Source organism: Lynx canadensis, chromosome B1 (assembly GCF_007474595.2).
Source record: "Lynx canadensis isolate LIC74 chromosome B1, mLynCan4.pri.v2, whole genome shotgun sequence".
NCBI classification, from domain to species: Eukaryota; Metazoa; Chordata; class Mammalia; order Carnivora; family Felidae; genus Lynx; species Lynx canadensis.
The window spans coordinates 174826159-174839484 of record NC_044306.2 but is presented as its reverse complement, the minus strand read 5'-3'; the positions used below and the strand labels follow the sequence as shown (position 1 = coordinate 174839484).

The window sequence follows — 13326 nt, the reverse complement described above, 5'->3', positions numbered from 1 at the left end:
CCTGCCTCAGCTCAAAGGCTCTCCTCTCAAATGTTAATTGCGACAGGGAAAAAAGGGTGACTTTACCAAAGTGAAAGCTGATGGCCGTCGCCTTGACCAAAGGATGGAAGTTAACATCACTAGTAATCTGTACGGACATCACGCCCCCCTGCTGTGATGCAGTGGGAAAGGCACATGGGATCCTTCCCGGAACACGGACCCTCCATCCAGTCAGGAGAAACAACTGGCCAACTTACACTGAGGGGCATCCTGCAAAATAACAGAATGGTACAGAGTAAAGCATCAAGATCCTAAATCCCAAGAAAAGAGATGAGGGACGATCACAGCTCAGAGGAGACCAGACGACCAAAGGCAGTGAGTGATCCCAGGACACTATTGAACGACTGGTGTGGCTTCACCAGTAGCATTGTACCCGCGTTAATGTCTTAGCGTGGATCACTGGTCTCCAGTGACGTAAGATGCTGACATAGAGGGAAACGGGGTGAAGGGCACACAGAAACTCTTTGCACCGACACTGCAACTCTTCTATACAGAAGAGTGATCTCTACATCTTAAAAATAATCAAGGGTTGGGGAGGGCTGTTGCTGGGAGAGGCAGGGGCTGAAATCCAGCGGGGAGAGTCAGGCAAATCATCACGGGTCGATTCGGACCCAAGAAATCGGGCACGGCGCTAGCCAAGCGCCACACGAGCCTTGTCGCTCCTGTCACATTTTCAGGGCCCCGGGGGCACCGACAGCTCGATCGTTCAAACACCCACACAACGTGTTCAACGTTTTATTTTTAACTCTGTTTTGGTAGTACAAAAGTCGTAAAAGTACAAACCAGACAGTTAAAAATACATCTGACACTCAAAATGGTGCAAAATTTCCTTTACAAATTTTTACATCAAGGTCGTAGCCAACTCACGCGTTACACCAGAAGTTAGCCATCGTTAGTGTTTTGTACAGTAAGTTTGTTGTGGACCCCGATCCTTCTAAAGAAGGAAGAAAAACACAAGCCCTGTAAACATCAGTTGCGTTGGGAACACTTAAGAATTATTAGTAAAAAGCTTATGTGTTAACACATTGAATGCATAACTTTTGGCATATTTGGAAAGCCGGCCAGACAAAAACTGCTCAGTATTAGAAAATATTTAAAACGTACTCTTGGTATAAACACAATTTTAAATATGTTTGAGTATTCTCTTGCCTGTTGTATTGCTATAAAAAAAGTGCTCTGACCTGAAAATTTTAAAAATAATTAAAGCTGAAGAATATCTTACATTTTATTCCTCACCACTTGAGGGCGTGATATTTTTAAGCCAAAAACGGTGCTTTATTTTTAAAAACTAAAACTATTGGTCTAGACCGCACCTAGAGTATTTACACTAAGACACACCCCCAGAATTCCTATATCGCTCCTTGCTGGACCTCAGTGGAATCTTTTTTCCATACTGACCTCCTCTAGTCCACTGTGTGTTACATACGCACACACAGCTCGTATTAGTTGTCAGTTAAAAAAAAAAAAAAATCACATGAAATCGAACCTACCATTCATTTCAAAGGTTGGGAATTTTTAATTTCGATGCCAGAAACAGAATGGAATGAGCATATTTATGGGGAATAGTTTACACTACACTTTTATGGAAATCCTCCTCTTGGGAGTGAAGTGAGAAAGATGCTCTTTCTCGCTGAGATGAAAAGAAGTGCCCCGGGGCATCCATCACCCCAACACTGATGACAGGTCTCTGGGATCATGGCCCCTGGGCTCCTGGCCCCAGGCCCACGCCTATCATAAATGTGCTACTAACTCCGCCCCGGTTCTTTCAGGTGTTTCATAAACTACAAAGCTAAAAATAATATATAATAAATAAAAGTGAGGTTTTCCAGCTTACAGGGGAAATGCAACCATTAAGAGTCTTTTAAATAACGCGCATTGGTTAGAAGATGGAAAAATAGGAAAAGCCCAAGGAAAACATGCCAGAGGAAGGTACGGGCCCATCCTGCCTCAGAAGTCGGGTGTTTTTGTGTTATTTTGTCCCCAGGTTGTCAAAATAAGCATTTTTGTGTTTTGTTTTTAGACACTTTAAACTATTTCCCCCCTTTATTCAACGGACTAAATAAGAATTGCTTAGTGCAAGTTAAAAAAAAAAAAAAAAAAACGCCCTCAATATTTGTAAGTGACCTGGGAGTGGCACGGTGGGTGGCAGGAGTCAATGCAGAGTCCTTGGTCCGGGAATCCAAAGTCTGGCATCTGGTGCCATCTGACTCCATGATGTCTCGGGGGGGCCAGTTTCTCAGGACGAGGCCAGATGATCTGCAAGGACCTTTCACACCAAAGCCTCATCTTTATCTCTTGTAACAGTGAAGCTCTCAGAGGATCTTCTTGTAACCAGTTGCAAAATGAGATCCACGGGTGGCAACAAGAGTGTGCGTGTGCACAGATGTGCATGTGTGCATGCGCACATGCACACACACACACACACACACACACACACAAGGAAACACCCCCAAGCATCGGCTCGATTGCACACGAATAGTTCCCCTACACACAGTGATCATACAGGAAAAACTGCAAAATGTACACCAAGGCCAGTAATGGGAGATGGGGAGGTATGGTGGTTGGGAAAGTTCTTAAATGAGCTCTTTTCTTCACTGGAAATGCAATACATTTTCCATCAGACTTTTAAACCCAAAACTTGATTCAAAGCAAACTGATTCTGTATCCAGCACAGCACAATATTCCCTTGGAGCTTCTATCCACGTGCCTGCAGACTCCACAATAGAAACTTTATAGAAATTTTAAAAACCTCCCCAAGCAATTTCTTATCTTGTAAGTCCTCAGTGTCTTAAAACTCTTCAAATAAAGTCACCCCTGCAAGAGAAAACAAAAAGGTAAGGCTTTCCGGAAGGTAAACATCCTATCACATATTAACCTGTGTGGATATTTAAAAACACAGAGGAATTGTAATCAATCCTGACCCCATCCCACCCCACCCCACTGTGTTCCTTCCCGGGACCATTATTACATTTCTTCTAGAATTAAGTCTAAAGAAATGTAAGTACCACAATTTCAAAAGGACCTCATTATCGAGGTTTTATAAACCATGAAAGAAGAGAATTTGAGAACCACAGTAGACTAAGGGTACCAGTCTGTTTCAACAGGAGTTTCTACAGTGAAGGACTGGTCGGGCATTCTCCCCCAAGTCGTGTATCACTTCTTCTCAGGACCGTGCTCTTAACTCCTCGGCCACATTCTGCCAAGTACGAGCAGTAGGACAAATGTGTTCAGTCACAACGAAACTTCTATGTATCAGATAAGGTGTCTTTCCCAAGCGGCACCAGACAGAGTTAACTCGGTCTCTACTGGGTACACAAGGCATCTTGGCTGGGATTTCACTGGGCAAATAAGAACACAATGATGAAAGGGCCCAATCCTAGGTGTTCATTGTAGCTCGAGGGCTGCATTGTGTCTTTAAGTTCTAACAACTGGTCCGTCCGTGTCAATGTCTACATTTATATTACAGATGAAGCCCCTGATAACTTGTAAAACAGTTTTCTATTTTTCAAGGCTGTTTTCTGTTGTTGTTTTTACAAACATCTCCAAGTGACAGACAGTTACATGCCCGTGTACGTTCCGGTTTGCAGGCTGGGAAAACTTAGGACATGACTGAGATTCTAGTTCTGCCTGTGTGTGTTGAAACACATATATCACATAGGCCGACGTATACCAGGTTAGGGAATGAAGCATTCTCCCCTCTGCCTGCAAACACCAAAAAAACAAAAAACAAACAAACAAAAAAAAAAAAAAACCACCCAGATGAAACCAACTTGCAGAAATAGGAAGAATAAAAACTCAAGAGGCATCTTAATTTAAATGTTACTTTGTACTTATAGCTCCTTCTTCAAGATCTAACAGTATCCATATTATCCTCTTCTGTAATACTGTCATTTACAGTATTCATAATAATTATGAGAGAGAGAGAGAGAGAGAGAGAAGAAGAAGAGAAAGAAAAAGAGAGAGAGATTGCCCAAATGAAAAGATTTGGGTAAAGGATCCTTCTCTCCTTAGCTAAAAAGGAAGTAAAACACTGTCTCCTAGAGGTTTGTTTTTTTTTTTTAGTGTTTTATTATTTTTGAGAAAGAGAGCATGAGCGGGGTAGGACAGAGAGAGAAGGGGACAGAAGATCTGAAGCAGGCTACACACTGACAGCAGTGAGCCCATGTGGGGCTCAAACTCACAGACCGCGAGATCATGACCTGAGACGAAGTCAGGCACTCAACTGACCGAGCCACTCAGGCGCCCCTGCCTTTTTTTCTTATGTTTTATTTTATTTATTGTTTGAGAGGGGAGGGAGGGGCAGAGAGAGAGAGAGAGAGAGAGAGAGAATCTTAAGCAGGCTCCACACTCAGGGCAGAGCAGGACGCGGGGCTCAATCATACAACCAACCATGAGATCCTGACCTGAGCTAAAATCAAGAGGCAGACACTTAACTGACTGAGCCACCCAGGCACGTCTGGAGTTTTTGATTATACATGAAAACAAGAATTCCCTGCCCTGCATAGCTATAGCCTAGCACGGCCAAACCATGGATCTGTACCGTAGCATTGAACAAAGGCAAGCGTGGGAATACTTGCATTTGAGAGTTGATGAATATGAAAGATGTTAGCAAGGGAAAAGGTAGAAAAGGCAAAGATAGAGAAATAGAAAAATGGTCCTAAAAGACAAAACAGTAAAAAGTAGGAGCGAAATTTCGAAACTAAACTACAAACTAGGCCGTTGTCTACAATATAGGGAGTCAACTATTTTTATGTCTCCTCCTTTTATCTTCTGCTCCCTTAGACCTAAATTTTTTTGCATCAAGGGAAACAAGGAGGTCAAGGGCAAGGAATACAAGGGCCTGGAATGCAACGTTTCATCACAGTAAGCGTTTTCGATCCAATATAGGAAAACTTCCAACTTAGAATTCTTTGTACGATGTCACCGACTGTGAACAAACAGTGGGCAACGACTGAGGGCTGGGCTAAGGCAGGATCTGGAGCCGGAGGCCTGGATTTGAATCCAGACCCCTAGACTCTAATCCAGCCCCCTGTGACTACCTGGGGAACCCTGGGCCGCTCTGGAGCATTTCCTCAAAGGGTTGTTGGTGGTTTTGCAAAAGCACACGATGCTTAACACAGGGCCAGCAGTCAGTACGCTCCCCAAGACTAGCTAGTATGATCGTTACCGTCATCCAACTGCCCTAAACTATCATGCTGGCTTCAACGGCTGCATTTTGTGGCTGGTTAAAATTGTACCAGATGCAGTCTGAGAGAGGAAGCGAAAGATACAATTTGCTGCTTAACGTCCTCACTACTAGTAGCCGACACTAAACCGGAAAAGGAAAGTTAACCTTTCTAAAAACTCTATTAAAGCTACCTGGCACTGATACGTGCTTCTGGGCTCTCCCTCTTCAAAAGAGGCACTTTTGTTTATCAAAAGACGGCACTCCACCAGTACAGAGGCTCTCCATTTCCAGGTAAAGACCTCTTCTATCAGAATGACCATCTCGGGCAAAGAAGACGCCACCCCCTCTAGGGCTTGTACATTTCCAGCTGTGAACTCACGTGTGGGGCTGTGTCACGGGCGCATTTCCACATTGCTAAATTTCTTCTCACCGCATCCTCCAGTCGTGAATACATTCGTGTGGAGAAACAAACACATACTTTTAAATGCTATTTCTCCAACACAGCACATTAACATTAAAAGGTGCCTTCCTTGAGGTCTCACAGCAGTCAGACACCATGAGTGGGCCAGCAGCAGTCCGCCCACCCATTATTCTCCATTCCCATCACCAGGGGACCCTACCACAGTAACAAGCCAGACTTTCCTCTCTCTGGGGATGATTTGGTGATTACTGTCTCACATACGAGTGCTCAAGCTGAAAGAAGTTCAGCAAAACTTCCTTACAATGAAAAGACGATTGGGAAATCCCAAGCGTGACCATTTCCCCTCATAAAACAAGCCTGATGGAGAGAGATCAGAAAAGGTTTATCTGGAAAGAAGGAAGAGGTCATTCTAATTATAAAGATAAAGCCCTAATTCCATTATTATATTATGGTTCCACGGAAACCACAATACAGCACATCTTCGATTAGGACATACATGTACCTTGTTAAAAAAGGACTCTCCAGAAAAACAATAGCTGGTCCCTTTAAAAAATAGAAACATGTTTTAAAAAACATGGACACTGAATACTAAGACCTCCAAGGACAGGGAGTTAAGGAAGGAAAACACAATCTGATTAATAATAACAGTAGCTGACATTTACAGAGTGTTTTCCATGTGCCAGGCACTGCCACGCTTGGTATTCTAGAATCGTTAACTCAATCTTTCCAATGACTCCATGAGTCAAGGACGATCCCCATTTTCACAGGAAGAAACGGAGGCTTCCAAGTTCAATAACTTGCCCACAGCCACACAATTAAGAATGGTGAGGTAGCAGTTGTATGCCATGCAGCCAGACCTGGAAGCCCACCCACTCACCCCCACGCTGCACTGGCACACCAGTCCCCACGGGAACAGCCACGGCGTCACTGAGATCTTCCGGTTCCTTCACTTCCTGTTCCCCACCTGTGAGGGGGGCAACAGACGGGAAACGCAGAAACTGGAAACCTGGCCCGGCCACTCTCTAGGGAGAGTGCGGCTCTTCTAGTTCATCGTAGCTACACAGGAACCCGCAGAGGCTCAGACCCTGAGAACATCAAAAGTGCACGTGGAACATGGCACGACATGAATAGATACAAGGCTCCGGCATCGCAGAGCTGGATTAAGACTTTCCTAGAACACATTTCAATGAAATGGAGAGGGCAAGTTGTTTATAGAAACAGAGCTAAGATTAGAACAGTAATATTCATACTCAAAGTCCTACAGCAACACATACGTGATCTTTCACCAGTAATCTGTGACCCTTCGAGACTCTAACTTCCTAATTAAATTTTTTTTTTTAACGTTTATTTATTTTTGAGACAGAGGGAGACAGAGCATGAACGGGGGAGGGGCAGAGAGAGAGGGAGACACAGAATCGGAAGCAGGCTCCAGGCTCCGAGCCATCAGCCCAGAGCCCGACGCGGGGCTCGAACTCAGGGACCACGAGATCATGACCTGAGCTGAAGTCGGATGCCTAACTGACTGAGCCACCCAGGCGCCCCTCTAACTTCCTAATTAAAGGATTACCTTCTACTAGGCTCTCCTGAACACTCTGTGGTTATGTGCCCACAGGTCATTTTGCTGAAAATGTGAAGGCGGTACTGCCTGCATCAAGGGGCACCTTAGCCACTGCGGGTAAATGGGATGATACCAGAAGGTACTTGGTGTTTGCAGTCCTTTAAATCTTGCTCTGGTCTAAATTGTGTTACATTTTATAAATTAATATTAATGCCTTCCTATTTTTTAAACGTTCATTTACTTTAGACAGAGAGACAGAGAGAGAGAGTGAGTGCAAGCAGGGGGAGGGCAGAGAGACAAGGGGAGAGAGACAATCCCAAGCAGGCTCCACACTTTCAGTGCAGAGCCCAATGCGGGGCTCGAACTCACACACCTTGAGATCATGACCTGAGCCGAAACCAAGGGTCGAACGCTTAACACACTGAGCCACCCAGGTGCCCCAGTGCCTTCCTATTTTAATAAAGTCTCCACATTTAATAAAAAGCTAATGCAGACTAATGGATAGATCCATGGTACACTAGCTAATCAGTGAAGTCTCTTTAAGTCAGCCGTTCCTCAGGATGATACGCAGCACCTTCTTTAGAAGCAACTCAAATGCTACTTAAAAAAACTGCCAATTCTTTGGACTGCACCCATGACCTACGAAGTCAGGATTGAGGGGACTGGAGCCCAGGACTCCCCTTTCTTACCAGGTGCCTTAATGCACATAGAAAGGTTTAAGCCATGAGATAAAACCCAGTACTGTTTGTCAACTGATAAAAACCACAAGAATTAAGTTCACTTCCAAAGGGCAAAGCCTGCAAACACAACCCTACAAAGTCAGCTGAGGACAAAAACTGTATCAAAGAAATGGAGGAGGAAACAGATACGAAGCATTTCAAGACTCAACTATTAATAACAATCTCAGCAACTCAATCTGAATTACAACATTTTATAGCTCAGAAATCTTACACTGAACTATTAACTAAAAAAATCTGACGCAGTCTCAACTACAAAATTGTGGGATTACAGAATCATTTTTTTAAAGTTTATTTTTGAGAGAGTGAGCAAGCAGGGGAGGAACAGAGAGGGAGACAGAATCCCAAGCAGGCTCTGCCCTGTCAGCGTGGAACCCGACGCAGGGCTTGAACCCACGGACAGTGAGATCGTGACCTGAGCCAAACCCAAGAGTCGGACACTTAACCAACTGAGCTACCCAGATGCCCCAGGATCATTTTTTAACTTCTTTCATAATAGTTTGGAACTAGAGTTCAGCTCATTTGCGGACGTCTATTTTAATGATCAGATGAGTGTGCTAGCATCACACCTGTTAAGAAACCACTGAGCGCCAGCTGTGTACATATGGCCACCTGCAGGCATGACAGAAGGTAAGACACGGTCTAAAATCTCAAAGAGCTTGGTGCTTATACAAGGAAGTGTTAAGTGATCAGCTTCAACCCAAGACAAAACGAGAGACGTTGTGTATCATTTCTTAAAACTGGGGTATTTTATAACTTGCTTTTTCAGCTAATGATAGAGAGTAAATGCTCTACTGTACCAAGGAAGCAGCTCCGCTCAGGGATGCGACAGTGCCCATCCCCCTCCACCCTCTTCAACATCAAGTGCTAACCAGGGAAACCACGTGAACCAGCTGGCCTGGAGGTCTCGGTTTACTTATGTTTATTCTTTGAATGCATGTGAGTAATTATTTACAGTGTCCCTTTCACTCTCGGAAGAGTTCCATTTTGAATATAAGTTATATCATCATTGCTAGTGTTAACATTCATCTTCGCCAACAGAAAAGCAAAAAGCAATCTCATTATTTTAGTTTGTATTTATTTGAGTATTAGGAAGTTTGGGCATTTCCCATTGACCATTGTGTCTTTCATGCATTGCAAGGGTTCTGCAACCAACTCCAGTGTGTGTGTGTGTGTGTGTGTGTGTGTGTGTGTAGGCAGGGTTTCTCCCACACCACAAAGTAATGTTCAAGACAACTGATGGGGGTCCTACAATTCAACTCAATCCTACCTCTACCTACCTGATGATAGCATCAGATCCCACAGGTTAAGACTTCAATCCCACAGCGGACTGCCCTCTGCTTCAGATACTAATTTCAAATCCAGATTGGTACCTGTACTTCTGACCAACTGGCTATAGTCAGAGATTCCCACAAACCCCTCCGTGGATTCAACTAATTTTCTAGATTGGCTCACAGGGCTTAAAAGTGAGTTTATTCACTAGATTACCAATTTATTACAAAGGATATTAAAGGACATAAATCAACAGCCAGATGAAGAGATACATAGGCCAAGGCCCCGAACAAAGGAGTTTCTGTAGAGTTAGGATCTTGGACATGCACGGGGCCTGGCACAATGGCATGTGGAAGTGTTCTGGTTCACAAACCTGGAAGCTCTCCGAACCCTCCCTTTTTGAGTTTTAGGGAGGCTTCATTACAGAAGGATGGTGCATTCAATCACTAACCATTGGTTGCCCTCCAGCCCCTGTCCTTCTCTGGAGGTGGGGGGTGCAGTGGGAGTACTAAGAGTTCCACCCCTCTAATCAGATGGTTGGCTCCCTAGCAAAGCCCTCCCCATCTTTTGGTTACCTGGGGGCCTTTCAAAGTCACTTCATTAACATAAAACAAAAGACATTTTATAGTTCTCATCCCGTAAGAAATTTCAAGAGTTTTATTAGCTCTGTGCAAGAAATGAGGATCAACTATATATTTCTTATTATAAAATTTTTTTAATGTTTACTTATTTTTGAGAGAGAGACAGACAGAATGCGACCAAGGAAGGGGCAGAGAGAGAGGGACACGCAGAATCTGAAGCAGCTCCAGGCTCTGAGCTGTCAGAACAGAGCCCAACGCAGGGTTCAAACTCGGGAACAGCGAGATCATGACCTGAGCTGAAGTGGGATGCTTAACGTACTGAGCCACCCAGGTGCCCCTAGCTTTTTGTTATCAGCTGTGAGCAACTTTTTAATGTATGGGGGTCAATTCAGGAGAAATAAAAATGCTTATAGGTATTTTCCATTCAAAATTTAAATAGCTTTTTTTAAGTAGCATAGAGAAGAAATACATATTCCTACAAATTATATTATCTTCTTTATTGAATGAATAGAACCAGTAACAAATTTTTCACTCCTTATAGCTTTGAAACTTCTGACATTAGATTTGGATCTTACTGAAAAGTCTGAAGGCTGCTCTTTACTAAGTTCTTATATTCGCAGCAATTTAAATGTGTTCATATATTTGGCAACAATGGGTTTCCCAAGTGACAGTAACCGAACACTTGTGACTTACCAGCCCTTTGGGATGGTGAGATTCAGAGCACTTTATTCCAAATAAAATGTACCTGACATCAAAAGTTATTCTGTATCTAACGGGGGCACCTGAGTGGCTCAGTTGGTTAGGCATCCAACTCTTGATAAATCAACTCAGGTCATGATCGCATGGTTCGTGCGATCGAGTCCCACATTGGGTTCGGTGCAGACAGTGTGGAGCCTGCTTGGGATTCTTTCTCTCCCTCTTTCTATGTTCCTCCCTCGTTCGTATTCTTCTCTCTCTCTCTTTCTCTCTCTTTCAAGATAAAGAAATAAACTTAAAAAAAAAAGTTATTCTGTATCTGGAAAAACAAGGGTTCGCTAGGGAATTATTTAAATGCAATTCAGCAGTTCCCTCTTAGTCTCAATACATCTGTGATTCAACAGGTATACTGGCTACAGGTAGCTTTCTAAAAAGGAAAGCCAAACTAGTTAGACATTGCCTCTCCTGGCTTGTGAGCCAGAGGTTCAGCCCACTGGCTCTCGGTAAGCCGCTTCATGAGAATCAAGTGAAACACTACAACACCTATGTCTAACCTGGCCTCTCGGCACCTCAGGAAAAATTTTAAACCTCACAAACAGTAATTTTTTACACATTAGTTTGCTAAGTGTTTAAATAAGGCTTGCCTGATACAGTAATAATATCTAGCATTTGCCGGTTTAGCACTTACTAAGTGCGAGGGAATGACATCCCTATGAGGTAGGTGATATTATTACTATTATCCCCACTTTACAGGTGGAGAAGCTGAGGCATCAGAGGCGGAAGTTGTCCAGGGTTACACAGCTGACGAGTGACAGACCAGAACTTGAGCACGAGGAGCCTGATTCCAGAACCTACGCTGTGGGGTTCCTTCAGCATCCTATGTCCTGCTACCTCCAGCAAACAGGCACTATTACTTACTTGAGCTATTTAATGTTAGTAGATTCAAAGCCTCAAGTTACAAATTAAGAAAACTAAAACTCCCAGTTACAACCATTAATTCCCTTTTCTTTCTAGTTCTAGGCAAAAATGTCTCCAAAAGCCTTTCATTTTCTGCCTCTGTCACGCCCCCACAGGTCTGTGTCCGGATGGACAGTCTCCAGGAGCCGCCAAGGCTGAGTTTCTGTGTTGAAAAGGACAGGGGTCACAGCCCCCTCTTTCTTAAGTCCTGTCAAAGGACTGACAGGCTACCGAGGAAGAGGAGCTGAGTTCTCTCGAGGGGTCAGCGGGTCAAAAAATGGGAGGGGCCCTGGAACAGACACTGCGGAGGGAGAAGCACGCAGGGGACACACAGACAGACAGCTTGCTTCAGTGGCAACTGGAAGTCTGCCACCACGAAAAACCTTTGGGCCGCCACACTGTCTGAATCCTGAGAATACTCAAGAATACGCTTCAGTCTCTTCTGTCCACACAGCTGGGGAAGGAGAGCTCTGAAAGAACGTCATCGCTGACCAGCGAAGTATGCTCGCAGGTCCACCAAAACCCTCACATTGTCTCCATACGTGTCTTGGAGCAACTCCCAGGAACAAACAGGGCACATCACTTGTAAACAGTGTGCCCAGCACTTGCACTCGGCAGGGCTCAACCAATGGGGGAGAGTAAAAAGCCAACAGTCCCCGGGACCGATTAGCCATCAACCTCAACAGCAGGCAAGGTGCAGACAAATATCTACGTTCATCTTCCTCCTTGGAGGAAGGGGCAAAAGAGGGAGCTGTACACACGCGTGTGTTGCATACACACGTATACGCATAGAATACTCCTGAAAGGACAGAGGACACCAGTAATCATGGCTCCCTGCCGGGAAGACTTCACTGCAGTGAGGAGGAAGGGCTGCAAATTGGGTGAAGAATTCACGGTTTTCAAAGACTTATTTTTCACCCTGCAGCCTTTTATGCTGCTTGAATATTTTATTGTGTGCATGTCTTATTTCTCAATTCTTAAAAAATAATTCAAGTTCGGGGCTACTGGGTGGCTCAGTAGGTTAAGCATCCGACTTAGGCTCAGGTCATGATCTCGCGGTTCGGGAGTTCAAGCCCCGTGTCGGGCTCCGTGCTGACAGCTCAGAGCCTGGAGCCTGCTTCAGATTCTGTGTGTGTGTGTGTCTCCTCTGCCCCTCCCCCGCTCATGCTCGGTCTCTCTCTCTCTCTCTCTCTTAAAAATAAATAAAACATTAATAAACAAAATCTCTAAAAATAATAATAATAATTCAAGTTCAAACTCTTGTAAAAACCAATTCACCAGAGACAATGAGGGAAATGAATTGCCAGGAAGTCCAGGCTCTGGAATCCATCACTGGCATGACCTTGAACAATATACATAACCTCTTAGGAGCTCCCTCCTGACAGGAGGGGACGAGGAGGCATGGGGAGAAAAGTCCTACATAAAAACTAGAACCGAAGCTCCGAGAAAACATGGCCTTTGTCTGTCCATCTTCCACATTTCTATCTCCCTAAGGCCTGGCACAGAGCCTCACACATAGTAGGGGCTCAATAAATACTGTTAAAAAATCTAACTGTACCTGAATTGACCTGAATTGGCAATCACAGCTCCTCTGAGAACTCAAAGTCTATGATCTTAGCGTACCTGTAAGAAAACAGAATTGCTCACGGACCTGAACCTGATGCAGGCACAGCTCTAACAGCCAAATGCCATCAGAGGGTCCCCATAGGAGACAAAAGGAGGCCATGCCTGGTGAAGGCAGATAATGTGACATGATCGCTACTTTGATGCACAGCGCTGAGAGACTGAAGGAGGACTTTTTTTTTCCTCAGAGAAAGCAAAGCTCCTTCAAACTCCAAAGCCACTGAACATGTTAGCATCAAATGTGGATTTCTACCCCTCCAAGCCCTGTCACTGCC

The 13326-nt window shown here is 44.3% G+C and overlaps 1 protein-coding gene across 1 annotated transcript in view; it reads right to left on the bottom strand.

Annotated features, from left to right (window-relative positions):
- Nucleotides 1–760: 760 nt before the first annotated feature.
- RELL1 (RELT like 1) overlaps nucleotides 761–13326 on the bottom strand; it is a 68492-nt gene continuing 55926 nt past the window's right edge. The window contains 1 exon segment of the mRNA XM_030314055.1: nucleotides 761–2853. The gene's annotated coding sequence lies outside the window, so the exon portion shown is untranslated.